Source organism: Lepisosteus platostomus, chromosome 5 (assembly GCF_059453375.1).
Source record: "Lepisosteus platostomus isolate fLepPlt1 chromosome 5, fLepPlt1.hap1, whole genome shotgun sequence".
Taxonomy (NCBI): Eukaryota; Metazoa; Chordata; class Actinopteri; order Semionotiformes; family Lepisosteidae; genus Lepisosteus; species Lepisosteus platostomus.
This window is the reverse complement of record NC_142615.1, coordinates 60,022,517-60,036,241: the sequence shown is the minus strand read 5'-3', so window position 1 is coordinate 60,036,241 and position 13,725 is coordinate 60,022,517.

The following is a 13,725-nucleotide window of genomic DNA, read 5'->3' as shown; positions in this document are numbered from 1 at the left end:
CTGAGTAAAGAATATTTTCATCTTCCTGCTGTCAGTAGTATTGTCAATATAGTTGACCCTTACCTGAATGAAAACAGGGCGTAAAGGAAGGGTTTCAGAAATCAAACAAAGCTTTATTCCCGTGCTTACAGTCTGGGTAATTGGAGACAGGGCTGTTCTGCTTTCTAAGGTCATATACGGGTTTTTCGCACAAAGCTGTGTTGAACAGTATTTCTCGCGTTGTGAACGTCTGTACACAGCGGTCCCCCGGAGTTACAGTTAGTGCGTAATTAAGCATCAGTGAAAAACCAGAGGTTTTAAAAAAGATAATTAGCTCACTGATAGTTTGATGTAAAGGCTGTGAAAATATCCACAAGTCGTGGTCTTTAAAATGCATTTGGTTTGAAGGCGTTCTGTGCTTCCACTGCCAAGATATCGACAAAAGAATATTCGTGCTTGGTCAAAAAAATGTCATAAAAACTAAAAGTAAATGCTGAGAAAGCATTCACAATATATTTTATACACAAAGGAAGTATTCTCACAACTCTAAGAGGTTTTGTGTAAACGCTACAAGCGTGCCAAAATTGTTTTCGAACTTCAAGCTAACTTTACCCCGGTGTCCGGCTCTGGGCTGAATTTAAGATTTTTACCAAGTGTTAATGCGATTCCTTTCAAATAAATGTGCTTGTTTCACATATCTAAATGCAAAGAAAACAAGATTGCCACATCTTAAAACTCTTAAAGAGCTGCACGGTTATTGTTTAAACTATAATCAAGATTGTCCTGTAAAGACTGTAAAAAGACAGGGTTTGGGCACACCGACACCTAGTGGTCCAGGGCCGCAGCACCACAAGAGCCCAGTCTCACGTTCCATGTGATGCTTTTACTGCAATAAAAACTATGAATCACAAATTAAAAATATACAAGCAACTTTAATTTCAATATTTTTTTTCCTACAGTACAATATTAAACTACATTAAAAAAGAAAAAAAAACATGTTACTTGTTTCATCCATCCATTTGCAGTCTGCTTTATCCAGTCCAGGGCTGTGGGTGCAGCCAAGCCTGTTTCAGCAAGAAAGGGCCCCAGGCAGGGCACCCCATGGCAGGACGCCAGTCCAGCTCAAGACAGACGGACACACAGGCCCAGCAACAGCTCTGGCAGCAGCAACACTGAACACTGCGCCACTGCGCTCCCCTGAACTTGGTTTAATAGTATGGAAATTAAGATAAAGCTCAATCATTTTACAGATTTTGTTTGACTCCCTAAAAAACTGTAGCTTCTTACTACACTTTAACAAAAAGCCCCCAGCAGTGATCAGCGCATCAATACTGTACATGGCCACAATATTTGACGTGATCGGTCAGGGACAAATTTAATCTCTAATTCTGCATTTTGAAGAGTTTAAGTCGTGTCCACATCATATTCTCCAGTGACTCACAAAACAGATGTAGAGTCGTGGGCCAAATCTGTATTATAATCTAAAATTCAGTATAATCTTGATGATATAAAAGTTTATTTACAAAAGTCATTAAAAAACTTCTTCAGAGTCTCTTCTGCAATTCTGAACCTCATGATAGCCAGTTAAAAGACTGAAATAAACTACAGATCAGTAATTACTGCAGACCAGGAGTTTGAATGCTTGGAGCTTTATTGAGTTTTTAAGGAGTGATCCTTCACAGCAGGCAGAACAGAGCCAAGAGTCTCACCAGGGAGAGAGGTCAGAAGATACACTGAAAGAAGAAAACACAGAATCTCCATGTAATAAACACCAACAACAGGACAGGAGATACAGTGAGAGGGAGAGAGGAGATAAAGATAGATAGAGAGATAAATAGATAAAGACTTTATTGATCCCAAAGGGAAACTGATGTTACAGCAGTCCAGCCCAAGAAAACAGAAACAAGCAAAAACAGACATCAGAATAGACAAAAAATTAAAATACGTACAGTAATACAACATAAATATAAAAGAAATATATAGGTGTATGCAAAATATGCATAGGTATATACAGATTGAGTGTCCAAAAAGTACAATGGAGCAACATGCTATCCATAGACGAGCAGATGAAGGGCTAATAGTCTTAGCCTAGGACAGTGTTATACATCCTGACAGCCACCGGGAGGAAAGACCTGCGGAAATGTTCCCTAGAACACTGTAGCTGGAGCAGTCTGGTGCTAAAGGTGATCCACTCCCCAATAACAGTCCCATGAAGCGGATGAGAGGTGCTGTTCATGATGGCTGTGAGCTTGGTCAGCATTCTCCTCTCAGCCACCATCTCCAGGGGGTCAAGACTCAGCCCCAACACAGAGCCAGCCTTCTTGGTGAGTTTATTGAGCCTATTTGCATCTCTAGTCATGATGCTGCAGCCCCAGCACACAACAGCGTAGAAGATGGCCGCTGCCACCTCTGATTCATAAAAAATGTGTAGCAGTGTTCCACACACACCAAAGGACCTGAGCCTCCTAAGAAAATAGAGTCGGCTCTGACCTTTCTTGTACAGGGCGTCAGTGTTACCACACCACTCCAGCTGATCATCCAGGTGTTCCCCTAAGTACTTGTAGGACTGCACCCCCTCTATGTCCTCACCCTGGATGGAAACAGGATTCAGCGGAGACTTATTCCTTCGAAAGTCCATGACCATTTCTTTTGTCTTGCTGGTGTTTAGCTGGAGATGGTTAAGATGACACCACTCCACAGAGTTGGTAATCAAGCTCCTATATTCCTCCTCCCTCCCCTCTCTAATATACCCCAAAATTGCAGAGTCATCTGAAACTTATGCAGATGACATGCCTCAGAGTTGTACCTGAAGTCAGAGGTGTAAAAGGTGAACAGGAATGAAGCAAGGACAGTCCCCTGTGGAGATCCAGTACTGCTAACAACCTGTTCAGACACACAGCTCTGTAGCCATACATACTGTGGCCTGCAGGTCAGATAGTCTATAATCCAGGACACCAGGGGAGTATCCACCTGCGCCGCCCTTAGCTTATCTCTCAGTAATGGTGGATGGATGGTGTTAAAGGCACTGGAAAAGTCAAACAACAATGCTCCCTGTCTTCTCCAGGTGAGAGTTAGCTCTGTGTAGCAGATAGATGACTGCATCCTCCACTCCAAAGTGTGACCAGTAAGCGAACTGCAGGGGGTCCAGGTCTGTACTCACCAGGGTTCTGAGGTGGTCCAGTACAAGGCTTTCCAGAGTTTTCATTAGGTGTGATGTCAGTGCCACTGGTCTGTAGTCATTCAAGACTTTAGGGTGCCCCTTTTTGGGCACTGGCACCAGGCAAGATGTCTTCCAGAGGACCGGATCCCTTTCTAATCTCAAGCTCAGGTTGAAGATGTACTGCAGCACTGAACCCAGTTGGTCTGTGCAGATCTTTAGCACCCTGGAGCTGACACCATCAGGACCCGCTGCCTTCCCTGCATGGAGTCTCCTCAGCTCCCTCCTGACCTGGTCAGCTGTGATGGAAAGGCCGAGGAGGGCAGGGGAAGATGGAGTAGGAGTAGGAGGGATCTCATGATGGGGTGGCTGAGGACATGAAGAGGGTGTCTGGGGTGAATGGACAGTGGACCCTGTATTGAATCTGTTAAAGAAAAGCCCTCTCCAGGCCTCCCTCACTCTGTTGGCTGCCAGACAGCTTGTATCCAGAGATCTTCCTCATGCCATTCCACACTTCTCTCACATTGCTTGTTTTGGATTTCTCTCGTTACCGGACCCTCTGCCTCCCTTATCGACCCAGCCTTTGGATTTTGTCTTTTGGTTTGTCCCTTTGCTACTCTGTGTCCTGTGGGATTCCGGTCATGCATAAGGATCCTTCTATTCCACGTATAGGTTCTGTGACACATACAACAAGCCCAAAGTCTTATTATGTCTAGTAGGGCATTTAACAAACTGACTAAAAGTAGGCAGAATAGAGGAGAGCGAAGCATGATTAAAATCACCAGTTATCAGGACCAGGGCTTGTGGGTGACAAGTGTGTAGTCCAGCTGTAACAGTGTGTATGATGTGTCACACGCTGAGGCTGCGTCGGCAGAGGGCGAGACATACACCAACACAACAGTAACACGCTAGAACACCCTAGGTAGGTAAAATGGCAGCAGGCTAACTGCTAGTAGCTCAACGTCCGGGGTGCAAAGCTGTTCTTTTACAGTAATGTGACCAGAATTACACCATCTGTTATTCACAAACACTGCCAGCCCTCCTCCTCTCTTTCTATCGGATTTTCCGATCCGCGCACCTGTGCAGTAAATACAGTTGTCAGCTGATTGCTAACTACAGAAATGCCATTGCCAGCCACAGAAAACCATTATAAATTTAGCAAAAACATTGTGCTTTAAAAATGAAATGTTAGGGACATTGTAAAAGTGATTCACTGGTGGCTAAGGGGAACGCCCTAGCCGAAGACAGGCGGTCTTAAGGTCTGGAGAACAGGACAGAGAAGGTGAGGCCTACGTCAGGATGGTGCAAGCTGGCAAACGGCTGCAGAAATTACAGGAGGCTCCTCGGGCCTGTGAGACGATGGTCTCTAGTGCTGTCAGGACACAGGGCAGCCCATGAGGCTGCTGGGCAGCCCAGACTTAACCAAAGGAAATTTGAGTTTAATTACTGATTGTCTGTTGCAGTACATACAGCTCTTGACAGAGACCAGGTGCTGGAGGCCTGGGGACACAACCAGAAGGAGGACATGATCTGCTCCCTGGCGAGTGGGTTTGGGTCAAGAGGTTTCCTTCAAGCACCTTGCAGCCCCGTTGGGAAGGACTGTTCCAGGTGCTGCTGACCACTGGATCGGCCGTTAGGCTGGAGGGGAAAGACCGCTGGACCACGTCACTCTCTGTCGGCGAGCTTCTCCAAGAGAAGCAGATTTAACCAGCTAAAAATGTTGTATTTTGCCATTTTGCTGTTTGATGTAAGAGAAGCGGGTCCAACGGGGGACCAGGAACAACATTGGGATCAGGGAGAAAAGTTGTTTCTGTCAGTAAGGAATAATCAGAGCTCGTGCTGGGTATGTATTGCCAAACCACGTCACACGTTACAAGGAGGGCTGCCCTTGGGGGTCATTCCTTTTAATATGAACCACCATGTAGGTAGACTAGATTGGACACATACTGTAGAACTACTCTGAACATATCTGCCAATGTAAAGGGAGGTAACTTAAAGCAACCGTATAGAGAAATAGCTAAAGGGCAGAGATGGTATCCCACAGATTTCGAGGGCTGGTACGCACCTCGTTATAATCACAGTAAACGTCCACCTGCCTTGCGCCTTGCCAGGCCATACAGGGGCTGGTTATGTTTTAACAGGACACATAATCAGAATACACAGTTCATGGGAAGAAAATTGTAATCGAACAGAAAACAGCTGAGCTCCGTTCTTTATGATGAAAGGAGACAATAATACTTGGGGAGTGGGGAAGTACCCGTTAGAATGCCCACCCCTGGCTTCCTGCAGAGTGGTCAGGAACACGCTATCTAGGCTGCGTGGTGCCACGCGCCTGGATATTGGCACATAGTCCATTCTACCCAGATCGCTCCAAAATGCACCCCGAGCAATTACTGAAGTAGAGCGATTCTTTGCTATAGCTTTCCCTTGGTTTGGAACAGGGAAACTTGCTAGAGAATCTATTCACATGTCTGTGTCCTTAGAAAAACTCGCTAACGAAACGTCCGAAGGGTTAAGAACCAACAATGACGAGATGGTGGCCATGAGGACTGTCGCAATGCAAATTCGATTGGCTTTACATGACTTGTTAGCCTCTCAAGAGGGGACGTGTGCAGTAATTGGAGCTGAGTGTTGTACTGACACCCCTGACAATTCGGAACACATCCCGGATTTAGCACAGCGCATCTATGATGAAGGACAGAAGTATCACACTTATAATCTTGATGATTGGGGCATCGGCTCATGGTTGATGTCAGTGTTTGGCTCGTGGGATACTCTTGCTCAATATGTATTGATGGGATTGGTAATGTTTGTTATTTTTGTCCTAGTCATATCATTTAGCATGGAACTGTACTGGAACTGTTCTGGGTGGGTTTTTTGTTTGTGATTTATAGAAAAAGCCTCCTTTTGTATCAGTGAGTTGAGTCAGTGCTTCATCAGCTGTGGCTCCCGTGTGCACATGTAATAAAGGTGATTCCTGCTTCAGACACACACAGATCGTGTGTCCTGTGTTGGACACAACAAATGCTCTGTTCAGTTGCAAGAAAGAAGCTCCCACAGTAAAGCTTAGTTCTGTTGGCTATAAACCTGGGTCGACATTTCTTCATACTTCTTCGTCGCTTTTTACAAGCCCACGTTTCTGTCCTTGAAGAAAAACACCCCCCACTGCCACCAAAACCCTGGGCTCGGTTTAGGGTTTTGGTCTTTCATATGAAGGAAAACGGAGCTTTCACTGGCCGATTATCACACTTTAATGGGAACCAAACTACAGAAAAGACCAGAAAAAAAGAGTAATGGACACAGCGTGTCCACACCGCACTCCCCCCTGGGTCAGAGATCAAATAGAACTGCTCTCACACTAAACAAACCACCACAGGAAAAATGAACCCAATAAGAGCATAAAACACCAATACTGAATATGATGATGTGACCCTGTCTAAGAGGAGCCAGGTATTAGACTGGCTGTAGCTGCTCACAGATGTAGCACTGGATACAAACTACAACTCCCATAAACACCCTGAGCCACTTCCTGACAGCGTCACAGTCCCTATTCCTCCTGGCTGTAGTGACGTCAGCGGGTCCCTCCCCGTTCTGGCAGCTTCACAGTCACCGGCGCTTGCAGGAGAGACTCACACGGGATTTCTTTTTTAAAAGTTTATTTTCTCAAAAATTAGAAAAAACACACCGGAGGGTTTCCAGAGATATTTACAAGTCAAGAGTACAGCAGGCTGGTAGCGAGGTATATCTCCCTCTCTCCTACATGTTACTTTAAAACTCTTACTGTAATTTAACACGTTTGAACACGAAACAACATCGTAATTTCTAAAATTATTTTTATATTTATGTCATCATCTCACTACCCATCAGTAAACCCGTCTCCCAGTATAAGAAGTAAGACAGAGAGCTGGGAGAGAGTCAGCCTGTGCTCATGAGTCAGTGACGGTTTAATCTCCACACTGTCAGCAGGCAGCAACTCAAGGTCTTTAAAACTATCCCCAGTCCAGAAGACAGGATAGATCTTCTCTCCCTGAGTGAAGACCATGTCAGTGAAAGTGTAGAGATGAGCACTGGACTCCACTGTGTAAAAGGAGACCTTCCTCTCCTCAATATCCACACAACCCCAGCTTCCTGGGCTTCAGACTGAGGGGGAGAGAGGTCACAGGGTCAGTTAGAGCAGAGAAAGGGTGAGAGCCCAGACACCAGTAACCCTGCTGGGGAGAGAAGCTGAACTTTCCTCTCATCTCTGCAGATTCTCTGGTCACTCCTATTGTCCACCAGTTATTCACCTCCACCTCCCAGTAGTGTCTCCCTGAGGTGAAGGCCTCCCTGCTCATGACACAGGACCAGTAATACTCTTCCTCTATCCCAGTCTCACTCTCTTCCCATCCTCAGACAGGCTGAGCTCACAGTGAGCTGTATCAGGGTCCAGAGTCACAGCAGCTGGGGAATAAAACAGCAAACATCACAACAGGCTCCTGCCGATTACATTCCAACTTAACTCCATTAGACTGTGAAATGTCTTTGTCCCCCAAACACACCGAGAGAGAAAAACAAGTCAATTACTAATTACTTCTCTTCCCTTCCAGAGAAACAACATATTCTGTCATTGTTTCACTAAGTATTACACACGCAAGTGATCCCCATTATCCTCTAAATACAAACATTAAACATTTGTTTTCACAGCGATTAAACTTTGTTTTTTAAACAACATTATTAATAAACACAGGACCGACCGGACTGCAAGAGAAACTACAGCCCGACCACTCGCTTTCAAAAACTTCAAAACCCACCACAACGACCTGTATACTGTAAGAAACTGGACAACCTGTCTGTTAAAATGGTTTATTTCAAATCCCAGTTTAGCAGCTTGTTCATCTTCTCTAAGACCATTTTCCTGATGACTTAATAAATAAAACAGTGCTGAATTCAAAGACTGTATAATGCCCATTTTTACACAAAAACAATATAATTACAAAAGCAAAATCTTGCTAAAATATAAGAAAACCTTCACACTTTGAAAATGTGAAGAAATATCCAAAGTATTCAATTTAAACCAGAAATAACACATCCAGAAACCCAGAGAGAAACAGAGGCGCAGCATTCAAGATGGCATTCAGGTGGGAGGTAAAGTTTAGAGGCTGAGGAGTTGCTTTGAATTTTTCATGACCTGAATGTTATTTTTTTGCTTTTTTGACTGCAGAAAAATTAGGACTTAACACTAGTTGTTTAAACTTTGGTTATAATTGAAAAAAATATATTTTTTGAGGTTTAAGAATTTCTATATGAGTAGCACTGAGAACAGAAAAGAGAGTGCTGGGTCTTTGAAGGAGAAATCTAAGATACCTCAATTGTATATATATGGTACTACAAAAAATCGATAGCAACTAAAGAGAAAAGTGAAGCAGCTGGAGGGGATGTGGAACGAGTACTGGAGATGCGCTCGTACGCGAGTGAGACTCAGCTGCCGGAGGAAGAGCTGGAGTCCCTGCCCGGTGACCAAGAGAGGAAGGAGCGAGCTGACGCTGGAGGAGCTCCAGACCAACATGTTCAACATGATGGCACAGGGCCTGGCTGAGCTGAAGGAAATGATTAGATTTAATACAGTCAGTATTGAAGGTCTTAAAAAGTCCATGGGCTTTGTATTCAAAGAGGTTGAAGACTTAAAGAGTGAAGTGAAAGCTCTTAAACGAGTGAATATCGTGCAAGAAAAACATATTAAAGAACTTGAATTGAAAGCGAACGATGCAGAAAGATACCGTCGACGATGGAATTTAAAATTACTTGGAGTTAAGGAGGAACGCAATGAGGACATTGTTGCAACAGTGAAGGGTATCTGTAAAAGGACCCTGCCGGACCAGGAGGACGTGATATTGGCCATTGACATAGTTCACAGGCTTGGGAGAGCAAACATGTCTGGGCAAGTGCGCCCCAGATCGATTAAAATACAGTTCACCAAGAGGACGGCGAGGGACATGCTGTGGCGAGGGGCGAGAGGGAATGAGTATTTGAATGAGAACAAACTGAGATTTGCATAGGACCTGTCCGCCGCAGACAGGAGCACCAGGAGCCAGCTGTGGCCCCAGGTTGAAGCTGCAGTGAGAGGGGAGGAGAGCCTGCTTTGTGGGAGCGAGGGCCTCTGTTGACGGGAAGGAGATCCGCTCCCAGTGACTGCTCAGTTAATGATTGTGTTTGGTTTTATTTGTTATAGCAGTATATACTAATGGCTGCATCTGTAGCTATTAAAGGGAGCAAAATCCTAGTTATGTCGAAAAGAAATAAAGAAGATACTCTTATTAAAGATATAATTGAATTAACTCAGATTACTGATTACAGTCAGTAAGAAAAAGAAAAATTGAATCTTTTCCAATTGCAATTACAGTAGATCAGATTTATGAAGAAAAAGCTAAAGGTGCATTTATTCGATCAAGAAGAAAGTGGATGGAAGAAGGGGAAAAAATACTAAATATTTTTATAGTTTAGAAAAAAGAAGTTTAGAATATAAATTGATTGACAAGTTAAAAATGAATGGATATAGCTTTATATGTTACTGATTTTTACAAAACATTATATTCAGCAAGACAGAACAAGTCGGATATAGATGTATTCCTGCATTCCATAAGGAGAGACGCTAGATTTATAGATAAGGAATTCCGTATACAGTGTGATCAACAAATTACTAAGAACAAAATAAAGGTAAATATTAAAAAAATTATAAAAAATATTATAAAAAAAGACAATAAATCCCCTGGGAATTATGGTTTATGTAGTGAATTTTATAATATTTTTCAAGATTTGTTAATTGATTTTTTATTTTGTGTTTTTGAAGAAGCTATACAAAAAAAAAGAAATGCCACCTTCTCTGAAACAGGGATTGATCTCTCTTATTCCCAAACCTGACAAGGATAAATTAATATTAGAAAATTGGAGGCTTATAACTTTGTTGAATAATGATGCAAAATTATTAGCTTTGATATTTGCAAATAGATTAAAGAAAGGTTTGGATCAGATTATTGATGAGACACAATCTGGTTTTATGTAAGGCAGACATATTTGTAATAATATCCGTTTAATTCTGGATCTGATAGATTATAGTGATCTTTTAGAAGATGATAGTTATATTTTATTTATTTATAACTTTTATACAGCTTTTGATACAGTAGAACATACATTTATGTTTAAGTGTTTAGAATTTTATGGTTTTGGTGAAACTACTATTTTTCTTAAGAATAGTAAAGAGGTCTCTAAAGCAATTGAGGTTTTAAATGTGTTTTCAGCAGTCTCGGGATTGTCTTTGAATATTGACAAGTGTGAACTGTTTTCTCTTAAGGATTCTAATTTAGATGCAATAGTGAATATACCTGTGAAGAAAGTGGTTCGTTATTTGGGTATTATAGTCAGTAAAGACCAAGATGAAAGATGTAAATTGAACTTTACACCTATTTTAGATAAAACTACAAAAAGATTTCAGTCTTGGTTAATGAGGGACCTATAGTAGGCAGGTCGGGTTCTACTGTCGAAAGCAAGGAAAACATATGATATATATACAAAATACAATTTGATCACATAATTTGCTTCATTACCTCTGGCGGTTAAATGTTTTTTTCTGTTTGTGTTTGTTCTCTTGTACCTGTTTTGATCCTCTGGTTGTATTTGTATTTGTAAATTCTTCATACATTTAATAAAAAATTCTAAAAAGAAAGCATAAGAAATGGCTTTTATCTGGTACTTTGCATGTGCCAGATAAAAGTTCAATGTGAAGCACAGTACAGGCTCGATGGCTTCACATCTTCCATCGATCACATAAAAGTGCAGTAAAGCGATCTAAATATGACTCTGAAGTACTGGGAAAGATGATTATTTTGAGCGTGCCTCCCAGGGTCTGCTACGAGGCTGAAGTTGGCTTCTTATTCGCCTTATTCGGCGCTCACCCTGCGGCTCATGTGGGTCCTAATGCCCCAGTATAGTGACGGGGACACTATACTGTAAACAGGCGCTGTCCTTTCGGATGAGACGTAAAACCGAGGTCCTGACTCTCTGTGGTCATTAAAAATCCCAGGGTGTTTCTCGAAAAGAGTAGGGGTGTAACCCCGGCATCCTGACCAAATTTCCCCATCAGCCGTTATCAATCATGGCCTCCTAACAATCCCCCTCTGTGAATTGGCTTCATTACTCTGCTCTCCTCCCCACTGATAGCTGATGTATGGTGAGTGTTCTGGCGCACAATGGCTGCCGTCGCATCATCCAGGTGGGGCTGCACACTGGTGGTGATGGAGGGGAGTCCCCATTACCTGTAAAGCGCTTTGAGTGGAGTGTCCAGAAAAAGCGCTATATAAGTGTAAGCAATCATTATTATTAATAATAATTATTATTATTAATTATTATTATTATTATTATTATTATTTGTTCCACCTTAAATGCTGCTGCTGTGATGTTATGTCGCCTTTCGCCTGTAGATGGCTCTCTTCGATCAGTACTAATCCGGCTGGAATACTGTGGACATCCTCAGTGAGGGAGTATCCAAATAAATAGCAACTGTCCAAATTATATTTGGAATATATTTGGAATATGGAATATTTGGAATATAATCGGGGAATTATATTCCCCGATTATAAGAACGTCTCACAATTCTGACACCAAGGTGTGAAAGACAATGTAACACACTATCGAAATCCTGAAGTATAAGAAATTTTAATGTACCGTTTTTTAAATATGACCCTCTGAACATGGCAGGTAAGCATACATTAGGAAAAAAGTACGGTTCAAATTGCAATGACACAAACTGTTTAGAAAATCATGACCTTGCCGATATTTGTAGGGAATATGTGTGTTTTGCACATGTCGAACTATACACATAAACATTGAGCTCCTGAGTCAATATCACCGGGGATGTCCAATAAAGACGAACATCAGTAGCTTCAAGGAAACTTAGACTCGCACATGGAGTTTTATCTTCGAATAGAGGGTGGGGGAATTCATTTATACTCCCGTTGCTCTTTAGCTAAACTATTTTAAAACTATGACGCAGAAACTTGTAATCACCTTAAAGAGTCTTCTTGAAGACGTGCACTATCTACCTCTCAACTGTCAATTGATAGGACTTTAGAAGAAACTGTTCTCATAAAACCAACATACAGATTACACATCTTAAGGAACATGAACAGAAATCCGTGTTCTAAATAACATAAAACTGTCCCTGCAAATTATCACCAAGCTGTTTTACATGTCTGATCATCTTTCTTTCCTACTTTGCAGTGAGCACAAATTTTTTCGGTATCTTCTCGTGTATTTTCCATGCTATTTTACTGTCTCTTTCTCACATGAGACAGATCCACAGCCGAAACTTTAGGTCGGTTCCTGTTACTCTGTCTACAGCCAAATGTGACAGCGATACTGTCACTGCTTTTGGGCCACGTGTTCCTGCTGTTATATTATGCCATGTTCACCAACAGCCCGAAACGTTACTGCTGTAGCACAGGAGTTAAATAGGCGCAGTCGATAGAGTTTGAATCTCTTAATCTCAGAACTGTGGGTTCAGCCCCCATGTTGGGTCCCTCTGTGTCAATTTGATCCTCCCAATCCTCCTAGCATGACCTGATGGCTTACAGTGATCCCCAGTGCCTTACAGATGCAGCCATTCAAAATGTGCGGGCGATACCGCATTATTTTCGGGTGCGCTGTACGCAGTCTACATCGAGTTACCGGTAAATACCGCTAGTTACCGTAAATTCTCCTATAATACGGCAATAAAAATAATAGTATCCGGAATTTCCGCAAGGTGGAGCTAATAAAGCTCAACCTCTCATGTTTGAGCTGTCGCCATCAAAGTCTTTAACGAAGATATTACTAATAGTATTAATAATGAATGACCTTGGACAAGCTGTAAGTGTAAACTCAAAGTATTGCCCTGGTCCACATTCTTTTTTTCATTGACCGTCTTTGTAAAAGTAACACCACAGCATTTCGCAATCATGCATTTGTTTCCAATCATGCAAAGTACAGTAATTTTTGAGAATCGATTCACCATGCCTTTCACATGCTCAGAAAAGAGATTGACTTAGGAACATAAATATATTACCGTATGCAAACTGCACTGTATACAGTATGTATATGTATATTTAATGTCTTAACTGTGCCCGTTTAAGTATTGAATATTTATATGGAATTTTACCACTGAAGGGAAATCTTAGTGCCTGAGCTTAAAAAGAATGGGAGCATACTGCAACGCATGTGAAGGCCATAAACAATATTAATTTTGGAACTTAAACATACAGTATATGGCTGGTCTCGGTACTTTAAAGAAAACATACACACCAGTATTCCATCTTCTTTAACCAAGTCTTTAACTAACGTGATACCGGAGTCAACAAGCATACTTTTAGAATTTGATTAAAAGGGAATTTAATATGGAATTGTGTATTTCAAGAAATTAATAACGATATGATTATATTCGTGTACTGCGACAGGGCTGTGTAGGGCTGTTTCGCCTCTTTCTTCATGCAACTTCCTTTGTAGCCCACTGGTCTACGTGCCTGATTACCAACTCACAGGTTGTGTGTTCGAATCCAGCTGGTGCTGGACTTTTCTTTTAA